The 22,246-nt window shown below is 41.6% G+C and overlaps 1 long non-coding RNA gene across 1 annotated transcript; it reads left to right on the top strand.

Annotated features, from left to right (window-relative positions):
* Window positions 1-3,004: 3,004 nt before the first annotated feature.
* On the top strand, window positions 3,005-20,935 carry LOC119516856. Its single transcript, XR_005213384.1, has 3 exons — window positions 3,005-3,108; window positions 20,228-20,454; window positions 20,894-20,935. It is a non-coding gene; the product is annotated as an uncharacterized LOC119516856 (long non-coding RNA).
* The last annotated feature ends 1,311 nt before the right edge of the window (window positions 20,936-22,246 follow it).

Consider the following 22,246-nt stretch of genomic DNA (forward strand, 5'->3'; position numbering starts at 1 on the left):
TCCTCAATACATTTATCCAGTTGTGTAATTTTTCCACTGAACCTTTTTTGAATGTCTTTTTCTTTGACCAGCAAATGAATTTTTATCAACCTTTTCCAGGAAGATGGTGATTTTGTGGTAATGTTTGGCTCTATGTGCCCAGATGCAGTGTCATACAGAAGAAATCACCTGGTCTCATTGGTCTGTATTTTACTCTTATTTCTGCCACTCACCAGCAGAGCAGTCTTGGAAGTCATTGAAATTATTTGAGCCACAGTTTATCTCATCTGTAAAATGGAGATAATAAGTACTTTCCATACATATCATTCCATGAAAGTTAATCCTCTTCCTCTTATTAGAAAACCAGAAATTCATGCAAACATTTTTTTTTTTTCATTAGGGACCTGAGACCCTTTTCCTCTTTGGAGGATGAGTTAGCATAGCTGGCCAGGATCCTAGTTATCCCATGTTCAGCTGCATGTTGAAGATACTTTATCATGGCTAGGATTGTTTTCATGTCTCATGAAGCAATTTAGCCTGTGACTCTCCGCCTTCCCAAATGGGTTACAATGGGTTAGAACAAGCAGCTCAGAGACTGGCCAGGGTTTTGGCTTTGTGATTTTTTGTGGGTTTGGTTTTGTGGCTTTGGTTTTGTGATTTTCCTGTTCTCGTAGATATTTTCTCCTGATGTTTCAAAGGTCACTTCCATCCATTGATTCACAGATGCCCTCCCTGTCATTTCTTCATGGCCTGGAGGGACCACGTGATTGTCCACTATTTCACAGTGAGTGAGAGACAAGTTAGAAGTGCATCCTATGTCCCCCTGATTGTGTTTTCAATTTTTCCCTCAGCATACTTAATTACTGCCTTTCATAACGTCTTGGTTCAGAGGCCCTTTTTACCACTTCTAGGTCACCACCTTGTTTCTTAAGAATATGGGAAGCTACATTTTTCTTCTGGAAAGTGTACAGAAATCACATGAAAAATTTCTCTTGGAATGCTCCACATTTGTGTGAGTATCTTGAGTTTTCTCTGGAAAGCTGCAAAATGCTCTAAAGCTATGAAGTAATCACAATGAGGATTGTTCCTCTTCGCCTGCTTGGATAACCTTCTCAATTTCAAAATGTGGAAAGTTCACTTGTGCATTGGTAGATTTCCAAGGCACCATCATTCCGCCCAGCGTCTCCTGCCTCCGGGCCAACACGCTGACTGCTGGCAGGAGGTGTCTCACAGGCAGACATTTATTGATCTTCATATGCTGTTGTTCATTCTTGGATGCGTAACACCTTCTCTGAGGCAAAAGAGGATGAAAATATTGGAAGCTGTGTCCCCAGACTCTGAACCAATCATTCTTTCAGGGCAACTAAGTGAAAAACACTGTCAGGTCGGTTGTGTTTGGATAACGAGTCAACCAAGCAACTGACTCACTTGTGGCTTTTCAGTGGAGGGCTTTAATGTCCCACATGTGCAGCCTGTGTATCCAGTCTTCATTTGTTAAAGCAGCTCTACCAATTGATGTGGCAGATTACAGGCTGTTGAAGTCATAGCCTGAACTGTTGTCGATATACCAATTGTAGATCTCAAAAGGCATAATCAGGTTGACTTCAGCAATGTAATACAAGGTAGAGGTTAGAGCAAAGATTGGATTTGATCAGTGTTTTTCAACATTTTTTTCATTATCATCCTCCTAAGGGGCAGCTCCGCATCTCTCCCTGCCCCCTTTTAAAGGACAGCATTATATTTTCTGCTTTATTTATTTTTTATCCACTTTGCCAATCTCTAATTTTGAATTGGTGTATTTAGACCACGTACATGTTTATCGATAAGTTAGGGCTTAAGTCAGCTGTTTCATTATTTATGTTCTTTTTGTTTCCTCTGTTTCTTGTTCCTCTGGTTCTCTTTTCATGTTTCCCACGGGCTACTTGAACATATTTTAGCATTTGCTTTTGATATATTTATATATTTTTGAACGTCTTGCTTTGTCTAGTTTTCTCAGTAGTTGCTCTTATTATCACAATATACCTATGTGGCTTATTATAGTCTATAGGTAATGATGTTTTACTACTTTGGGTACAGTGTGGAAATCTTACTTCCATTTAGGTCCCTTTACCATCCCCATTTAAAAAATACCATTATCTTGAGTTTCAGAAAGTGTTACAATTTTTGTTTCAATTATCAAATAAGATTTAGAAAACTCCTAAGAAGAATAGCATATTGCACATAGCTGTATTTCTGCTCTTTTCATTGTCATTTTTTCTTTTTTGATACTCCAGATACCTTCTTTATAATTTCCTTTCTGTTTGAAAAAGTCATTCTCCAAGGGTAAGTCTGTAAAATGACAAATACTCTTAGTTTTCCTTCCTTTGAGCATGTCTTTATTCTCTCTTCATTGGTGAAGGACAATTTTTATCAGCTATAGAATTTGTTATTAACATTTCTTTTCTTTCAACACAAAAAATGCTGTGCCACCTCCCCTTGCCTCCATGGTTTCAGATGGAAAATCTGTCATTCAAATTTGTGTTCCTCTATAGCTTACAGGTTGTTTCTCTCTGTTGACTTCAAGATGGGTTTCTTTGTCTTCACTCAGAAGTTTAATTATGATGTTCCTTGGAGTGGACTTACCTGGATTTATCCTGTTTACAGTTCTTTTAGTTTCTTAAATCTGTAGATTTATGTCTTTCTCCAAATTTGGAAAGTTTTCAGCCATTATTCCCTCAGGTTCCCTTTCAACTCCACTCTCTTTGTCCTTGCCTTCTGGGAATCTGATATGATGTTGGATCTTCTGTTCTTGTCCCTGGAGCATTTTTCTGTCTGTTGTTCAGGTTAATTCCTATTTATCTATACTCAAATTCACGGATTCTATTCTCTGTCCTCTCCACTCTACTACTGAGCCCATACAACAAGTTTGTTTTATTTTGTTTACTGTATCTTTCAAGTATATAATTTCCGTTTTATTCCTTTGTATAACTTGTATATCTTTGCTGAGGTTTTCTTTGTTTTCTTTTGTTTCAGAAGAATGTGGAGATGCTTATTGATGCAAACTTACGATGGCTGCTTTGAAACCCTTGTCCGATGACTTCAACATCGGGTTCATCTTGAGCTCTGTGCCAGTTGATTGTCTTTTCTCGTGTGAGTTGTGGTTTCCTTTTGTTCTTGGTATGAAGGGAGAATTCTGATTGCATTCTGGACGTTTTGGTTATTATGGAAGGAAACTCTCGGTCCTACTGACTCTTCTATTTTAGCCGACTGTCACCCTATTTGGGCTCAGCATGCAGGTCTAGCCTATTTTTGTGGACTGTAGTTCCAATGACAATATAGTGTTCTGAGCCCCTGGGTGCTATCTTGGTGCACTTGTGTAGTCTGATACTGCACAGGCTCCACTGATACCTGCTGGTGCCACGTGAGAGGGTGAAATGAGCATCCCTGGGCCAGGCCACCTGGTGGCCCCAGGTGGGCAAAGGGATTCCCAGCCCACTGGGATGGAGAGCACGTCCAGGTTCTTGTGGTGGGATGGCTGCAGCCGAAGCTGCCAGGCTGCCTGGGGTCTCTAGGTGGGGGGAGGGATTCGGAGGCCCATGTGGACAGAGGGGCTTCTGGAGTCGACCCAGCCCGTGCTGCCAAGTCACCTGGAATCTCCAGGTTGGAGACGGGAGTCTCAGGCCCGGAGAGGAAGGAAAGCACGTCCTGTCCCGGGATGCCTGCTGTGCTGCTGGTGCCATCTGGAGTCCCTAGGTTCAGGCTGGTGGGGCGAGAGGACGCCCTTGGCCACGTATTGTCAGTGGGAACCTCCAGCTCAATTTCTTTTTCTGGTGCTGCAGGGTTCCCTGGTGTTGTTGGTGAGACTTGCTTTCCATCTAGGGGAGGAACTAGCCTGGCTACACTCCCTTCTGTTGCTAGGTTGGCAGTCAGGAGGTTCCCAGCCTGGGGTACCTATAGCTGATGGGTGAGAGGTTTTAAGGAATCTTGTCATTGCGTTTTCTCCTCCACTCCTGGGATCCCAACCGGTCCACCTTCTCTTTCCACCTCTTAGAGTACTCCTTTGACTGCCTCTTGAGTTATTTCCAGGGTTTATGGTTGTAGGAAGGAGCAGGATAAGGTAAGTCTGTACCGTTTTGTCCAGCCTGGAAGTCTGGTAAGGAATTTTTTCAGATATATGTATGATTGCCTGAGCCTCCCCCTTCCATAAAATTTTACTACCAAAGTTATTCTGTATATCTGTTTATGTACCCGGGACCTTTGATGTCCCATAAACCATTGTAATATCTAAGATTATTTGGCCCTCCTGAACAACTAAGTTTTACTCCCCCATTGAGTATGCATAGATCTGGGTTAAAATTCTGTTTCTGGGGAGAACCTAAGATGGTGGCTAGGTGAGACAGGGCAAAAAAAACACCTCTGGAAAAATACTAGATAAAAGCCAAAAAGTGACCTATAACACCAGTTCCAGTGATGCACCAGCCAGACAAATTCTGCTAAATCTGCAAGGACTGGGATTTAGTTTCATTTGGTGAAACTGGGAGTCTGCGCTCTGAAATGAGTGAGTGAGCTGGCTGAAAGTCTGGTGGCCACACTGCAGTGTGGGGAAAACATGGGTTGGTGTTTGGAGATGGACTAGTTCTTTAAAAAAAAAAAAAACCTGGGAGTGGCTGTGGTTACAACGGTGAGAACCATGCAGTGAAGCACGGCAGGAGCAGTCTTTACCAATGTCTCAGTGTCTGGTGTGGAGGATAGCCTGCTGCTGATTGTCTCAGGGCCAGGGGGGCAGAGGGGAACCAAAAGGAGAAAGAAACCATGCCCCTTGCTGCCATCTCCCCAATGGGCTGGGAACGCTCCTGCCCAGGGCCGGAGCTATAGCCCAGAGCTGCGCCAAGAAACCCAGTGTGACAGATAGTACTTCCCACAGCACCGCACACTTGCCACAATATCGGCCGTGGACAGTGGTCCTTAGTGCACCTATAGCTGAATTGTCCCGGAGCTGGGAAGGCAGAGCTGTGCAAAAAGGGGGAAATTAACACGCCCCATTCAACCGTCTTTAAAGCAGGCTGGGAACGCCCCTGTGTGGCTCGGCAGCCCAGGGCTTCCCTGGAGGGCCGGCATGCACTTGTGACGTGGCACAGCCTTCCCTCAGCAGAGGTTCTGGAAGAGCACAGCTGGGAAGGGGTCCCCGCTTGGAAATCCCAGGGACCCTACACTAATACCAAGGACTTGTGGGTCAGCGGCAGAGACAATCTGTGGAAAGACTGAAATGAAGGCTTAGATTCTTGCAACAGCCTTAAATCTCCAGGAATACCTGGGAGGTTTGATTATTAAAGCTGCCCTGCCTCCCTAACCACCCAGGCACACACCCCACATTCAGGGCAGACAGCACCAACAACACACCCAAACTTAGTGCACCAGTTGAGCCCCACAAGAATCAGACCCCCACACACCACAAAGACAAAGTTGGGGAGAACTGACTTGAGGGGAATAGGTGACTCACGGACACCATCTGCTGGTTAGTCAGAGAAAGTGTACACCACCAAACTGTAGATCTGACAAATTAGAGATTGGTACTTTTTATATCTAGAAAGAACCATATCCAGTAAAGCAAATGCCAAGAGGCCAAAAACAACAGAAAATCTTAAAGCATATGAAAAAACCAGATGATATGGATAACCCAAACCCAAACACCCAAATCAAAAGATCAGAAGAGACACAGTACTTGGCACAATTAATCAAAGAACTAAAGTCAAACAATGAGAGCATGGCACAGGATATAAAGGACATGAAGAAGAGCATGGCACAGGATATAAAGGACATAAAGAAGACCCTAGAAGAGCATAAAGAAGAAATTGCAAGAGTAAATAAAAAAAACAGAAGATCTTATGGAAATAAAAGAAACTGTTGGCCAAATTAAAAAGACTCTGGATACTCATAATACCAGATTAGAGGAAGTTGAACAATGACTCAGCGTCCTTGAGGACCACAGAACCGAAAATGAAAGAACAAAAGAAAGAATGGGGAAAAAATTGAAAAAATCGAAATGGATCTCAGGGATATGACAGATAAAATACAACATCCAAATTTAAGAATCATTGGCATCCCAGAAGGGGAAGAGAAGGGTAAAGGTCTAGAAAGAGTATTCAAAGAAATTGTTGGGGAAAACTTCCCAAACCTTCTACACAATATAAATACACAAAGCATAAATGCCCAGCGAACTCCAAATAGAATAAATCCAAATAAACCCACTCCAAGACATATTCTGATCATACTGTCCAATACTGAAGAGAAGGAGCAAGTTCTGAAAGCAGCAAGAGAAAAGCAATTCACCACATACAAAGGAAACAACATAAGACTAAGTAGTGACTTCTCAGCAGCCACCATGGAGGCGAGAAGGCAGTGGCGTGACATATTTAAAATTCTGAGAGAGAAAAATTTCCAACCAAGAATATTTTATCCAGCAAAGCTCTCCTTCAAATTTGAGGGAGAGCCTAAATTTTTCACAGACAAACAAACGCTGAGAGATTTTGCTAATCAAAGACCTGCCCTACTTCAGATACTAAAGGGAACCCTATCAACAGAGAAACAAAGAAAGGAGAGAGAGATATAAAGAAATTTAACAGACATATATAGAGCATTACATCCCAAATCACCAGGACACACATTCTTATATAGTGATCATGGATCTTTCTCCAGAATAGACCATATGCTGCGACATAAAACAAGCCTTAATAAATTTAAAAAAAATTGAATTTATTCAAAGCACATTCTCCAACCACAATGGAATACAAATAGAAGTCAATAACCATCAGAGACTTAGAAAATTCACAAACAACTGGAGAGTAAAAATGAGGGGGAGATGAAAACATTCCCAGATAATCAAAAGCTGAGGGAATTCATCACCAGTAGATGAGTCCTTTAAGAAATGCTAAAGAGAATTGAGCAGGCTGAAAGAAAGGCACACTAAACAATTAATTGAAACCACAGGAAGAAATAAAGATTTCCAGTAAAGATCTCATGGTAAATATAAATACCAATACTACTGTATTTTTGATTTGTAACTCCACTGTTTACTTCCCACAGGATCTAAAATACATAAAGTGTAATGATGAATCAGTGGTTTTAGACTCAATGTAAAATATGTAATTTTTGACAAGAACTACATAAAGGTGGGGGAATGGAGAAGAATAGGAAGATAGTTTATGCATCCTATTGAAGTTAAGTTGGTATCAAAGAGAAACAAGATTGTTATAGATTTGAGAGGTTAAATTTAAGCCCCATGGTAAACACAAAGAAAGTGTCAGAGAATATGATCATAGAGATGAAAAGTAGAGTATGGGTTACAAGAAGTGGGGGAAGGGGCAATGGGGAGTTAAGAAATGAGTGCAGGGTTTCTGTTTGGGGTGAAGGGAAATTTCTAGTAATGGATGGTGGGAAGGTGATTGCAACATTCTAAATGTGATTAATCCCACTAATGGAGTGCTAGGGAGGGGTTGGAATTGGAAGATTTATGCTGTATGTATGTTTCCACAATTGAAAACAAACAAACAAAAAGACAGTCTAAATAGATAATGACAATTAAATGCCAAGGATGATCCTGGATGGGACCTGAGGATGGAGGAGAGGAGGCTCAAAGGGACACAGTTGGGACAAAAGAAAGAAAAAAAAGGAAATACAGAATGTAAGCTTTGTATCAATGTTGAATTTCTTAAACTTCTTAGCTGCATTTATTGGGATTGCATAAAAGAATGTTCTTGTTCATGGGAAATGTATATGTGAATTATATTGTTTGTTCAAGGATGTGTGCAGCTTGCTCTCATATGTTCAGAAGACAGAGCAATAGATGATGGATGATAGGGAGGGAGGGAGGGAGGGAAAGAAAGAAACGGTGGTGTGACAGGATGTTAAAGTTCGTGGATTGGAGTATTGGGGGAGGGGGTCGGGTTATGCTGGAGTTCTGTGTATGGGGTTTGTATTGTCTTTGCAAGTGTTCCTGTAAGTTTGAATTTATTTCAAAATACAATTAAAAAAAATTCTGTTTATGCCTCACAGTAATAAAATTATCTGGATAAAATATAATCTTTCAGACCTTTTATCTATCTGTCTATTTCTACAACATGGCACCTGTTGCCAGCCTTAGTTGATATCCATCTGCTGCTTTGATGTGCAACTTCCCTCTCCTCGACTCTACACACAGAATATGCATCATTTACTTTTGGGAGCTGCTCTTTCCGCGCTGGATTTGGTGGGGCTGCCAAACATAATACCATCACTACCTTACTGCACTTCACAAGGATTAAAATTCGCCTATCCCAGAAAATAAGCTGCACGAGGCCTGGGCATTGTTTTGTTCACTCCAGTGGCTGGAGCAATGCCTCACCCGTGAGAATTAAGTTAATATTTCTTGAGTGTACAAGTAAATGATTCAAGTCCCAAAACTATTTCTTTTCCCAAACAGTGAAATTGAAAAACGCTTAACGTTTATCGTGCAAATGAACAACTGGCTCTGTGGTGACAAGTAGAAATTTTTGGCATTAATGATCTAATTCTTCTGTGCTTTCGTTGCTCTCTCTACTTACTGTCCTCTGCCTTTGGGTGCTCTGCGTGTCTTTATCTGGAACAGATTTGTCTTCCCATCCCAAGTCCATTACGCCTTCCTTCCTTCTCCTTCCCTCTATCAGGGTCTCCTCCTCCCCCACTTGTTTTCTTTGTATTTGTTTTGATTCCTAGTTCTGCACTGTATTCCTACTTACCTTCTCATTGTAATCTCTCTCTCCTCTTGCTTCTTGTCTGTCTTTCCAGCTCATTGTCTTTATTCTTTAACAGATCACAATGAGACTCTTATTTATTTTGAATTGATTTATCCAGTATTTATTTGCTAATTTGTGGAATAGAGATTTACCTTCCCTTTTCTAACTGTAAGAGGAGGTGGTTGAAATTAAATATATTTATATAAAAGAGAAAATGTTACTTTTTATTCATCTTTGACTCATGATTAATGTCATTTTTTCTTGTGGATTAAAGGCTGTAGAAAAAAAAATCCCTATCCCTTGGGTAAACTTGGGTGTCTGAAAGCATTTATTAAGCCAAGGCTAAAGCCACCAACAGTGACTGTGACAAGCAGTTTTGATGCTGGTAATGTTGATTAATCTCCCTGTGCCCAAGCGTCTGGTTTTAGAGAACTGAGCAGGAAATAGCACTGGCTCAGCAAAGGGTGTTCATTCCTGGCGAATATGGAATGTGCACCTTCAGCAGTCAGCATTGTCCAATGGAAGAGCACATGTGGCCAGTGATCTGGCTGTGTTGATGCACCCATTCTCTGGAAGGAGAATGCCCCTTCACTCACTTCCATTGCCCCTGTGGGTGGAAGGCTGCAGAGCCTGGCCCCGGTGGAGAGGAAGGAGGGCACTCTTGTCCCTGGGTCTCTGCCCAAAGATGGCAGGTCACGGGGCCACTGGATACCTCCCAAACACCATCACTCCAGCTCTGGCTAGGATTTGGACGAGAATGGGCAGTTGGTGGGGGCAGCAGAGATGCTGACCAGTTTTCCATGTCTCTTCTCTGTGCCTTTCTTTCCCTTGCTGATGTCTCCTAAGTGCCCCATGCCCTGTCCTGGAGGAGGAGGTTTCTCTTGTGGTGACTCAACGTGGCAATCCCTCTCTCAGGATTTTCAACCTTTACTGGGAATGAGGAGCCCTGCTCCCTGGGGCCCTGGAATACATTAGGCTTTCAATTTCTACCCCCATCTCCACCCCTGCCCCTGACAGTATCCGCCCAGGGCTTACCAACTTTTAATCGGAGAGCTTAGTTGAGCATTTTTTATTTCCTTAGATTATCCTATAAACATTGAAATTGGACATGATCTTTCAAAAAATTTGTGACATTTTGCTACATACACCTAGGGTAACTACATTTCCATCTATTTGATAATTATTTATCAGAGCAATTGGGTACACATCCATCAACTATTTGTTTCTCTAAAGCACAATGCTTGCAGAGGGCAGGTATGTTTTCAAACTTGAAGCAGTTCCTCCTAGAAGAGCTTGCCAAAGCTGGATTCACAAGCCGCAAATGTACTTCGCTTCCTTCTGCAGTGAGGAAAGGAAGACTGAGATCTACAGTGTTAAACAATAACCTCTTCCCACCAAATCGGGGTATGAGTTATAGACACTTCCTTTCTGTGATTATTCAGTTAATGAAGTCGATTAATGCACACTGGGATTTCCAGGAGCAACAGCAGGAGATAAATGAGCCTTTCGGTGGGGGTGGCTTTTATGGGGTTTGTTGATTTTAGGAAAAATAGTTGACTAAAGGCAGCTGCTTTTGGAAAACAGTTTGCACCAAACAGAAATGAGCCATATGATTGAACAGATGTTGCTCCCTCTTCTTAGTGCCTGGAATGTGGTGTGATGCTATCGTTTGTTTCCCAACCAGGAAAGCCTAAACTACACTCACAGGAAATGGTCAGAGGACTGTGGTGGCATTTTTTATATTTTCTACATTCTAAGATACCATAGTGTATTAGTTAGGGTTCTCTAGGGAAACAGAACCAACAGAAGATATCTGTAAATAAGAGATTTTATAAAAGAGTCTCATGCAACTGTGGGTTGCACGGGTCCAAATTCTGTAGGGAGGGCAGCGAAATGGCAACTCCAATGAAGGTTTTCGACAAACTCCCCAGGAGATGATGGATAGCCAGAGAAAAAGTGAAGGTTCTCTCTTCTTTCCCTTAAAAGTCTTGAACTGATTAGATTAAATCCAACTGATTGAATTCTTTCATTGCGGAAGACACCCTTTGTTGATGTCATCAGTCACAGATGCAGTCAAGTGACTGATGATTTAATAGACCAGCTTTCTGGTTTATTAACCAGCCACACATGTCCTTGCAGTAATGGTTAGGCCAGTGCTTGCTTGACCAGACACCTGGGTGCCATCACCTGGCCAGATTGACACATGAACCTAACCATCACACATAGATTGTATGACATTCAATCTATTTATTAATTTACAAGGAGGTGGGGGGAAGCAGACAAAAGACTTTAAATCCGCAGATTGATTATAAAGATGCTTCCTGAATTTAGGAACATGAAAATTTGAAAAAGAAAATGTTGCACCCTAGATTTCAGAAAATGCCGTAGTGGATGGTAAAGAAATATCTACTTTCCCTCTCCTTGCACATTGAGAGAGCAGAAGGCAGACAGCAGCTCACCAAACATCCAAGAACACTGGCTTTCTTGCCAGCTATTTATAAGATACTTCATTTCTAATCTGAATATGTAAAATCTGATGCACAAGGTTCAAAACATCCTAGCCTGAAACGTGTGACATCTCACATGGACATCATTTTTTTTTAGGCTGGCAAATAAAATGAGATGACCCCCAGTTCCCGTTTTGTTGTCCACACGGAAACAGTCCTATTTTTTGTGAGAGTAACAAAGAGAGTGTTGCAAAAACTGTATTTATTTTAACTTTTAAAACATATTCCTAACACAATAAATAAATCACCAACCCAAGAAAATATATTATGGATAATCATTGGGAAGCCTGTTCTATTTTTACCAAAGTAAGGCATGAGGTTTTATACATGCTTGTGTTGTTAGTGTTTTTAGTAGGAGATGGGGTTGTGGGGAGAGTTAGGAGGGAAAGGAGTTGCTCTGTAGGTATAAATTATTTTCTTCCTGACACAGCTGGGCAAATTCACTTTGCTTGTGCCCATCCATTGCTGCCAAAGTAATCAGCCAGGACAGAGGTGGGAGAGAATGGAGTTGAAAACACTGAGAACTTGGAACTTTTCTAAGACAGTGTGAGAATTTTACAATGTTTATATTGATATATATTTATTATTAGATATAATACATGAGTATATATTATGTATGTGGATATACATAATCTATAAGTATATATTATATCTATGTATACACACACACAGATGGAAATACAGATACAATAGATTGATGAATGGACAGACAGAATACAAAAACCTGGTCTCTGGGATGCATAAATCTCGATGCTGTAGGACACATCGCTTCCCTCTCATCCCCGCCTCCGCCAACACACACACTTAGGGTGACTCCAAGGCTCTAGTTCAGAGTCCTCAGGTGGAGCCTGAACCAGGTGGAGACACCTGCCCCACCTCTTCTCGGCCCCGGTGGGGCTGGCCCTGCTTTCCCATCCCAAGTTTTTTCTCGGGGTGTCCTGTTGTCAATTTCAGAGTTCCTGGACATTCTAAAGTTTCTCTTCTTTCAAAATTGATAGAGAGACCTCTGCCACAGCTCTTCAAAGCAAATTTTAATTCTCTTTTTCATTAACACATGACTGTCAGTAGTAAAACCTGCCATTTTAGTGTGCACCTGCTCCGTTCTGGGCAGGTACTTTCTCTCATGAGAACGGTATCGCCATCGACACATCAGGTGAGCATGCTGAGACTAACCAAGGGACACCACGGCCACGGGATAGGTCAGTGCATGCTATTTTGTGACTGTGAGGCAATAGGAGAGATTGTGAGGATGAGTTGGTCCACCTGCTCATTTTACAGAGCAGGACAGGCATCTCAGAGACAGACTGACTTGCCGAGGTCTCCTTGCCCAAGGTGTGTGTCGGAGCTAGGGCCAGGATGGCTGACCGCTCCACGGTCCTCCCTGGGAGACCAGGCTGCCACATGAAACGCAGTGGCCATGGCCTGTGGCAGGGCGGCTAGGTGGCCGGGTGGCAGTCTCCGAACATCGATATTCCGACAACGTGCCAGAGGCTCCCAGCACCCTGGACCAGAGGAGAGAGATGACACGGGGAGCTGCTCACTCAGGTTTATCATTTCTGGACTGTGCCTTGTCACCCAGGCCAAGGTTGCCTCTTTCCTCCTCTCCGCTCTCCAGTTCCTCAAGGATCAGAAGTGGGTTTAGCAGGGACAAATCCACAAGCTGCAGAGGTGGTAACGTGGAGAAATAAAGTGGAGTTGTCACGCAAGTTGAGGAGAACAAAACAACCCAAATGCTCCCACGAAGAACTAGAGAAGGTTCTGCACTTCATCTTCTGCTCTTCATGTCTCCGCAGTGCAGTCTTGTTGGATTCCTTAGGACTCTCTTCCAACTTAGTGATTCTCTCTTTGTGTTCTGTCAATATCCCACCTCATGTACTGTTTTCTTTTACATGCATGTTTTTCATTTCCAGAATTCCTAATTGGCTATTTATGTGATGTTCTTGCTTTACTTCTGCCTGTTTTTTTTTAATAGTTCTTGTTCTATTTAAAGAAAAATTCTAAACATATTTATTTTATAGTTTTAGATTATTCCATAAAATTTATGACCTCTTGCGTCAATTAATGGTCCAATTGTTGATGCTGTTGGCTAAATTTCTTATACTTAAATTTCTTCATTTGTTCTAGGATTTTGATTTATGAGCTAATTTTGAGTAGGAAGTTTTGGGCTTTTTTTCTCTTCCTCTGTGCTGACCTCTTGCCACCTAGTAATTTCAGATTTGCCTCTCCTGAATCCCCGGGACTTCTACATCTTGGGATGCCATTTTGGTTCTCTTCCACGAGGTGACACTGAGGATGGCACAGACCGAGTCACTGATGGGAGGCTTGGTTCACGTCCTGGTCACCAGGAGCAGGCCAGTGTCCAACAGCAGTTTTTCTCAGCCTCCTTCTGTGGGGGGCCCCAACTCAGTCCTCGGGTCCAAGCAGTGAGTCTGCCTCGGGTCCTGTGTCACATGTGGAGCACGTGAGGGTTTCATTATGCCAGTTTTTGAACATGCTCCAGCCTCTGTGACCTGGTCTAGCACTGTCGTTATGTAAAATGGGGATCATTATAATATCTAACTTTTAGAGTTGTGAAGATTCAGAGAAATTACATATATAAAGCACCATGCCCAGTGTCTGCCTCCTGTAAAAGTTTGCTGTTAATTGGAGAAATTATCTGGAGGAGTCCTCCCTCCTCACTCCAGAGAGCAAGACCTGGGAGGTAAGGTCAATGGACTCCCTCGTTGATGAGATGCCCCCAGCCCAGTGGAGGACAGAGGTCAGCCCATCCTCACATGGATGGAGGATCCAAGGAAAGGGGATCTTCAGCACATGAAGTAAAATCAGCTGCTTGGTGTCACTCAGGGAGGTAGTCCTGGGACTGGCACAAAGAAATGACTTGCTCATTGGGCACAGGGTTAGGACAAGGAGAAGTCCTGTTTGCCAGGATGATGTGATGGCAGCCCACATCCCTGTACTGTGTATACGACTGCCCCACAGAACCAGCTGCTGTCATCTGTCTTCTGGCAGCCACTTTACACTCTGTGATAGGGCACACAACTACTGTGGAATGAGTTTCATGGGTTCAGATGAATCATAGAAATGAACTGACATAGGAATTGACTTCTATGGGCAACCCATAAGAAAGTGTTAGACCTTGACCATGAAAATGTTATTTTCCCAATTTTTGCAAGATTTCATTTTGATTCCTTGTCCTCTTACTACTGCATCTTAAATATTTTCTATTTAGTTCTGACTCCAAACCTTGGCTACAGCCACGTCCTTGGCTACCTGTTAATGCTTTCTGTCCTTCAAGCCCAGCTGAAGATCATGTCCTTTGGTAAATCTTCCTTGTAGATACCATCCACGAGGAACTGTCCTTCTCTCACTTCCTAGACACTGAGGGTCTGAGTTGGGGTTCTCCTGCCTGCAGAGGCTGATGACCTTGATGCTAATGAAGTTTGAGCTTCAAGGTCCCTCACTCACAGGGGTCACTTTCCAGGCCCTAGGAAGTGTCCTAGCGATGAGTTCCCATAGTCATGTTTTTGTGAAACTTGCAAATATAAGAAGTTCTAACTGCAATCAGGTAATACTACCACCTCTTTCCATGCCAGGGTCCCTTCTGTCCTGGGGTGGGGGCCTTGTATGGCCTGAGGGCATTGCTGGGGTTTAGCTGAGGAGAAGTTAAGTTGGGGATATGTTTAGTTTGGGTCTAGTGGGCATGTGGATGTAGCTTGCAGTATATTGCTAGTCATCTCAGGGTAGGGATGGTTTCTAGAAACACTCTAACCACCATGCTGACTTAGTGTCATGGGAGGGGAGTGCAGGGCCAGAGTTGCGTTGGGAGGTGAACATGCCATCTGGTGTCCAGAGCTGGTGGAGAAGAAATAAAGTTGTAAATGATGGAACCAGAAACTAGTCTGTGCAAAATTCTTTCAGTCACCAGATGTGTAAAATTTTAAGTTAGGGAACCAGTTCACTTGGATGCCTGGCCAAAATGGAGATTCTATCTTGTCAGGAATATGCTTGATAATGTAGTATACAGAATTATAAATGCAACATAATTAAAGTTGTTTTTGATGGGAATCATGCAAATTTTCAGAATGCATTAGAATTCCTGGGTTTGCAGGGCACAGACCTGTTGGGATACTACCAGCGGTAAGCACATCTATAATGAAGTCACATGTTTTATGCATTCCAAAAATGAACTAAAAAACAAATTTTGTTCAACCATGCACAAGGAAAGACTGGTTCATACTACTAAAAATTTTACATGAGGAGGTGATCAAAGAGTATGCAGGCAGAAAAGGTAAGAAAAAAAATTATAGCAGCAACTTAGGCAGTTATTTAATAAACTAGTATGTTATATTTCTGAATTTGATGATATTTGAAATGCTCTTCAGAGTTTTCAAGTTTGTAATTTGTTATATCTTTTAATGCTATTAAATTTTCATGTTTGTATCTAATTTTACACTCTTATTTTAAAGAGGACCCCTGTAATGGAATATGCATCAGTCTCCATGGCACCGTGGTTAGCCTCTGCCTGCCTGATGTTAGAAGTCTCTGTGGATGGTGAATTCCTAGAGATCATTTAGAGGGGCATTTCTTTGTACTGTTGTAAATCCTCTTCTTTCACCCAGTGGTGTTTCCCACGAACACTCTGGTGATTAAATACACAAGGGAATCTGCTCATCCTGTGCAGTATTGACACTGCTATCGGAGAACACGTAACCAGTAACCTGACGATTGCCTTTGGGAGACTCAAATGCCTGGTCATGCAGGAGCTTTCTTCTTGGACGCTTGGGCTCGAGGCTAGAGCTGCATCCAGAGGAGCCCCCGAGAAAGATGTGAATGGGGAGTAAAGCCACTGCTACATCCCCCCCATGGACAAGGAGAGGGCCAAAGCTTTAACATAAAGGTGACAAACTAAAAGTTATTTGCATGAGTAATTCCGAGAGGGGAAGGCAGAGGCATTGGAGGCTGTGATATAAACTTTGCTTTCTGTGGGCTAGTCTAGCCATGTCAGCTGTTAACCCCTCCTCCTGCTGTAAGCAGCTCAGTGAAGCTAGGGATGTGTTGTAGAGGACAGGGAGGAGGGAACCAAAAGCAACTGTGGTTTATAATGCTAAATTTGTTGGATCCTGTGTTTCTCCTTAATGGCTTCTAAAATGAAGGTTTAATCTTCTCTGCAAGAGGAGTGAGCTCTGCTTCTAGGAAGCCTTTGTTCAGTTAATGTATAGAAGTTCTATTCCCTCTTGGGCCAATGGAAAGACACATTTTTTTCTTTGCCATTTCCCATTTCTCCCACCACACACCAACTCCATGCTTTTTGTCTTAGTGTCCTTTTCTCTACCTCATCTTGGTTCTTCTTGGCTGTGGGAGAAGAAAGATGGCATTTAAGCTTCTCGTAAAAGAGAGGGGGTGGCACGGAGAGGCAGAGGTGAGAGATGGGTTCGCCTGCTGCATATATGGAAACTTTCCACCTTGAACCTTTTGCTCGTTGGACTGTGGTCCTGGGATTCCTTCTTTCCTGTGGGACACTCCAAAACAGGGCCCATTTCCTCTCCATCCTTAGCTCTTGCTCAAACTTATTCTCTTTCAACCACCTGATCTAAGATATGTATTTATTTTTACAGATAGACACATATTGAATAACTCTTAACAATAGCTGCTTAATGTATATCCAACATTTTACTCCTTTATAGTTTATATTATTTGGATCCTCAAATCATTTTATGGCTTACAAAAAATCACAAATAGAGTTGGAAAGAAGAAATAGCTCAGTCTCCATGCCTTTCTTCTTCTTTTTTTTTTTACTTCTTTTTCACTCATAACTGGAAGGTTTGTGAAAACAAATGGTAGTTTATTAACAGAGGCATTAAAAATGTGCAATTAACTTCTAGCAAAACAGAGACTGGAGGTGGGTTTTCCAATGTATACACTTTACTTTGCAATTCCACAGAAAGTGAGGTATTTTCTTAAGGACTGATTCCCGTCAGGGAGTTGGGATCTGGCCCCTGTGACTTGTCCGTCCTTCTCAGTGAGAGTTGTGGCAGCCAGGTTGGTGGTGGCAGGCCCGTCATACCCAGGTATAGACAAGCCACTGGTGTGTGAGCACTTACACAGGAGCCCCTGGTCATAAAGTGAATAGATGCAGTCAGGCATAGGCTGCAGAGACGCAGGAAGGCTTTTCAGGGTCATATTCCATCGCATTAAGTATAAATAATCTCACCCCTGAAGTTCTCACTTAACTCATGCCAATTTTCTTCTCTTACTGAAGGATATATTATCATAATGAAGACATTCCCATAGAAATCCAGATAAGCACTTTTTAAATGGGTCACTCATTATGACTTTCTTGATTTAATACCATTCCTCCTTTTAAAAAAATTGAATGGGCACACTAATTTCCTGTTTCCTCTTCCCATCTGTTACCATACTCTCATAGACAAAATATAGCTATAAATCATAGTTACTAAAAATTCCCTCTTCTCGTTTCTTTGGATGTGTTCATGAGCGTATGTATTTATAAATTCATATTATCTTTGTTTTTTGTGTGTTTCCTCTAGAAAAGGGGGAAAGTAACTGTCTTTGCAAACATTATTTCAAACTCAGAAGGCAGTGACTTTAAACTTCAAAGTTAGTCAAGTCTTCAACTCTCACCAGTTATTATTATTATTTTTTTTTTAACTTTCAATGTACAATTTAACAGGTAGAGAACAAATTTCAAAGAGCATCATGGGTCACAGTTCCACAACTTCAGCTATTTCCCATTATTGTAAAATATAACATACGTACAGAAAGCTGTTAATTTTCTATGTACAGCTCAAAAAGCATTTATATAGGTGATTTCAAAAATTGCTATGGATTACAGTTCCAGTTTCATTTCTTTCCTTATTATAAAATATAGGGTATATGCAGAAAGATGAAGACTTTTAAAGCACAATTCAATGAGTAGCTATAAAGCAAATTTCAAAGAATGAAGAATGTTCTAGGTTACAGTTTCGCCATGGCATTCACCTCCTTCCAGCTATTCCGACACCCCAGCATCTGATAGATATATGTTTCAGTAGTCACAGACCTTTGTTCAATCTCATCTTGTCTGTTGCTACCCCTTCCTCTCACTTAACCTCTTTCTCCATCTTCAGGGATGTCAGGGCAGTGAGCACCCTAACTTGTTCATATTGAAAGGGGTGTTGACAGTATGAGGAAGGGGGCTGCATCCGGTTGTTGTTCTTAAAGAGGCTATTGCCTCTGGGTTTTAGGACTTGTCTGGCATAGGAACACTCTGGTGGATTTAAATTTCTGAGGGATAAGACTTAGTGAGTGAAACTTTTATAGAATCTCAGGTAGGGACCTAGGTATTTGGGGACTACTTTTGTAAGAGCATGGCATACTGTGGCCATTTCTCACCACTTATTTTTGAGCAACCTCTGTGTGGGCTGAATAAAAGGGAATTCATTTATGTAACTTTTCTTTCCTCGGTTCAGTAGCAGAGACTGGTTCTTACCGGAAGGACTTCGCACGGAGTCCTTTCTGTACACCTAGAGCTGCTTAGAGACTCCACTGAGAAGCTAAGGCACCTGCTGATGTGGCTTGTTGGCTTTTAAGGTTCTCTGTTGCAATCCCTCCATGATGCTTTTCAACATGTATTGTGATGTGTGGCACAAAAAACAAAACCAGCCCAAATTAGCAACAGCTGAGAAAATGTTCCCAGGACCATTCTCTTAAGGAATGTAACAAAGTTTTACACTCTGACTAAAATATTATGTTGAAGGAGCATCAAAGAAAGAAACTCTGTAAACTTACAGTATCTTGAACCCTACCCAATAACTTAAAAGATAAAACAGGACAATTTTAGCTGTGTACCAAAATGATTTAAACTGTGCTTCCCAATTCCCTTTAGTCTCTCTTTCTACTGTGCTGCATGCTACATTGTGAGAACTGCATAATTCAGCGTGAATAATAACTTTATTTTCCTTGGTGGGGAGGAGTGATAAGCCCCCCTCAATTTGCCATGGAATTATTTACTTATTTTCTTTCTGAATTCTGCCAAGTAAGAGGAATTATTTTTCTCACACCTGCAACATTGCACCATCACCTTAGCTGTGTGGTTGTATTAAAAAATTTAAATCCCTCTGGTGAATAGATGATTGTGATCTTTCTTTCTATGGCAGACATATTCTATTTCCAGTTTTGCTTGGGCTGAAGCAGTTTCTTATGCAAATGAGCATGTCTTACAAAATGTCACTAATAGACTCCCTGTTGTTTGGCACTGGAGGACGAGGTCACGTAAGAAATCACCTTTATATTTCAACAAACATCATCAAATGAAAACCTAGATAAAATAAGTAATTTCCTTTATTATCTTCCTGTAACTGAATGAAATTGTGTGTGTGTTTGCGTGCACATGGTGATTTATTGATGTGAATGAAACTGCTGCATAAAGGGCTGCTTTATTTTCAGATCAGGAAGAAAGCTCTTATGCTTAATCTTTGCTTTTCTACACACCGGTGAGAACAAGAAAGACAGGCATTAGCCCGGAATATTGGGCAGCATAGTGCAAATAAATAAGTGAGATCTAGACTTTTGTCCCATCCTAGCCCTTTGCTACCTGTTGTAACCTTGAGCAGATTAAGCTTTCTTGGCTGTTATTTACTTGTCTATCTCATAGACATATCAATGCCCATTGTGTTTTATTGGGTTGTTATGTGAGGTAACATTCTTAAAATCTGCAAAATGGCTACACAAACTTGAGGTGAAAGTATTTTTAAATTGGGCCATCTTATTTTTGGCCAAAGGGTAAACCAAGAATCAAATCCCTGTTTATGTAAAGATGACCCTTTGTGAGTGGAAACCGTCTCCATCACATATGGGTATTTTTATTCATCATGTCACTTAAAGGATAGATAGGAATTATTTGAGGCACATATTTTGCTGACTCTGAATTTGCTGGTAGTGATTGGTAATAGGAGCCTCTGAAGTGCCAAGCACGTGCGGGGTGTCACTCGTTTATTTTGTTCCTCTTCACAGCCCTTCAATCAGCTTTCGCTCTGCCCGTCGGAAGTGCCGTGAGGCTTGGAGGGTGACCTGCTCAGCCTGTAGACTTGGCACCGAGCAGAATCAGAATTGCAGCTGGTCTGAAGGCTCTCCTGCTGATGTGTCAAGCTCTGGGCAAAGTCCTAATGAAAAAACGCTGCTAAATTACCAACAAAATGCTGGCTCCCAGACGAGACCCACGGACAGCCACTGTCCTGAGGGTGAGCAAAGGTGTTTTTCCGCAAATGGCCGGGGGGAATTCCTGCTGTCTGCTTGGGAAAATGGAGTTTTCTTTCCATATTTCCTTACCCCTTCCTGAGCCTCCTTTCTCAACAGCCAATATCACCCAGACACTTTCATTTTGTGCCTCTGTCATCCATTTACTTTCCCCTTTCTAATGACATTATTCCTTTGTTACAATGAGAAAAGGTCTCATTTCTGGGTAACAAATTATATTTTACTTAAGGTTAGCCATCTACTCAGTTCTCAGCAATCCATTACCACACCAGCGATAGAAGAGGGGTACACGTTGAGGTGAGCTTGCTTTCAGCATATTGCATATTGGGTGTGATTTCATGATCACATATTGATGGAATTGGAAGGTGCCTTTGGGCACCATCCTGGTGAAAAAAAAAAAAACAACTTTTTTTTTTTTAAAAGGTGGAGAACAGAGGACCAGAGAGAAAGTGACTCAGTCTGTGGCCACACAGCCAGCTGATGAAGCTCCCGGAGGTACACAGATCCTTCAACAAATTTTCTTTCCCTCCTTTCCAGGCTCTCATTTCCTTTGCTTTAACCAAATCTTCCAGTGTAGCAGCAGCTCTTCTGCTTACGGCGGGGTCAGTAAAAAGCAGACTCCGATCCCCATGTGCCATTGTTTAAAAGTCGGGGGCACCACCTGAGCATCTCTCCCACACTCAGACTTTGTGGACTGCTAGAGGGACACACATGGCTCCTCCCTGGCTTCTTGTGTTCACGATAAAGAGTTAATTTAGTCATTTTAATCTTGTCCCCTTATACCCACCCTTATAATTTAAGGCTGATTGGTGCTGTCTGTAAGATGCATGACCCCTTGAGATGACAAAGCAGGTCTTTAGAAAACATAATTCTATTCACACAAAACGTTTTAGGAACCTTGCACGTCTTAAGCACACTATACATGCTCCAGAGGTTGTGTCCTCCTTATCAATCATAAGGCTGACTTTTCCTCAAAAGTCTATTTCTGCAAACCATTGCATAAAGAATAGGAATAATACATCTGGATAGGCTCTCTATGGTTTAAGAAATTAATCTTTCAGATATGGAATAAAATTAGGAATGCAGGTCATTTTGTTTTGCTTTTTATCTGTCTCATTAGAATTACGGTCCCCTCATGCACATCCTGTCTTTTCAAACTATCATGGTGAAGGTCTTCCTCCTGCAATGTGATAATAAGGACAGATGTCTGTGTGACACCAGCATGGAGGTTTTGCAATTAGCAGTAATCAACTTCTGAATGTAAGCTGAATATCATGCTGGGAAGAAAAAGAAAAAAGAATTTTAGTATGATTGCTCTGGTCTTTCTATAGCAGAATTCATTGCACAAATGTACCTTTTTTCCATTTAAGAAATAGAATTATTATAATTTGCTCTTTATTTCTATTATCACTGCTCTTTTCTTCAGTGACTCATCACAATCTTTCATTGGTTCTATTATCTTTTCATGAATAAAAGAGGAAGATATTTGAAGTATACTGATATATTAAGTTATTTTTCTTTGCATTCTATTTGGTGTCTGAGGTTTGTGCATGTGTGTTTATGTATATATTTAAAATCCCTTCAGTGTGTAAAGTAAAAAGCAAGTGCAGGCTTCTTGGTAAACACAGAGAGATTTTGTTGCAAGCAGCCAAAGAAGAAATATATATTCAATTCAGACAATTGATTGCTAGAAACCTGTTCATCAATGATACTGCATATCTAGAAAGGCATGAAAGAGACCCATGGACAAATGGAAATATGCTTTGATTTAACAGG

Source organism: Choloepus didactylus, chromosome 20 (assembly GCF_015220235.1).
Source record: "Choloepus didactylus isolate mChoDid1 chromosome 20, mChoDid1.pri, whole genome shotgun sequence".
NCBI classification, from domain to species: Eukaryota; Metazoa; Chordata; class Mammalia; order Pilosa; family Megalonychidae; genus Choloepus; species Choloepus didactylus.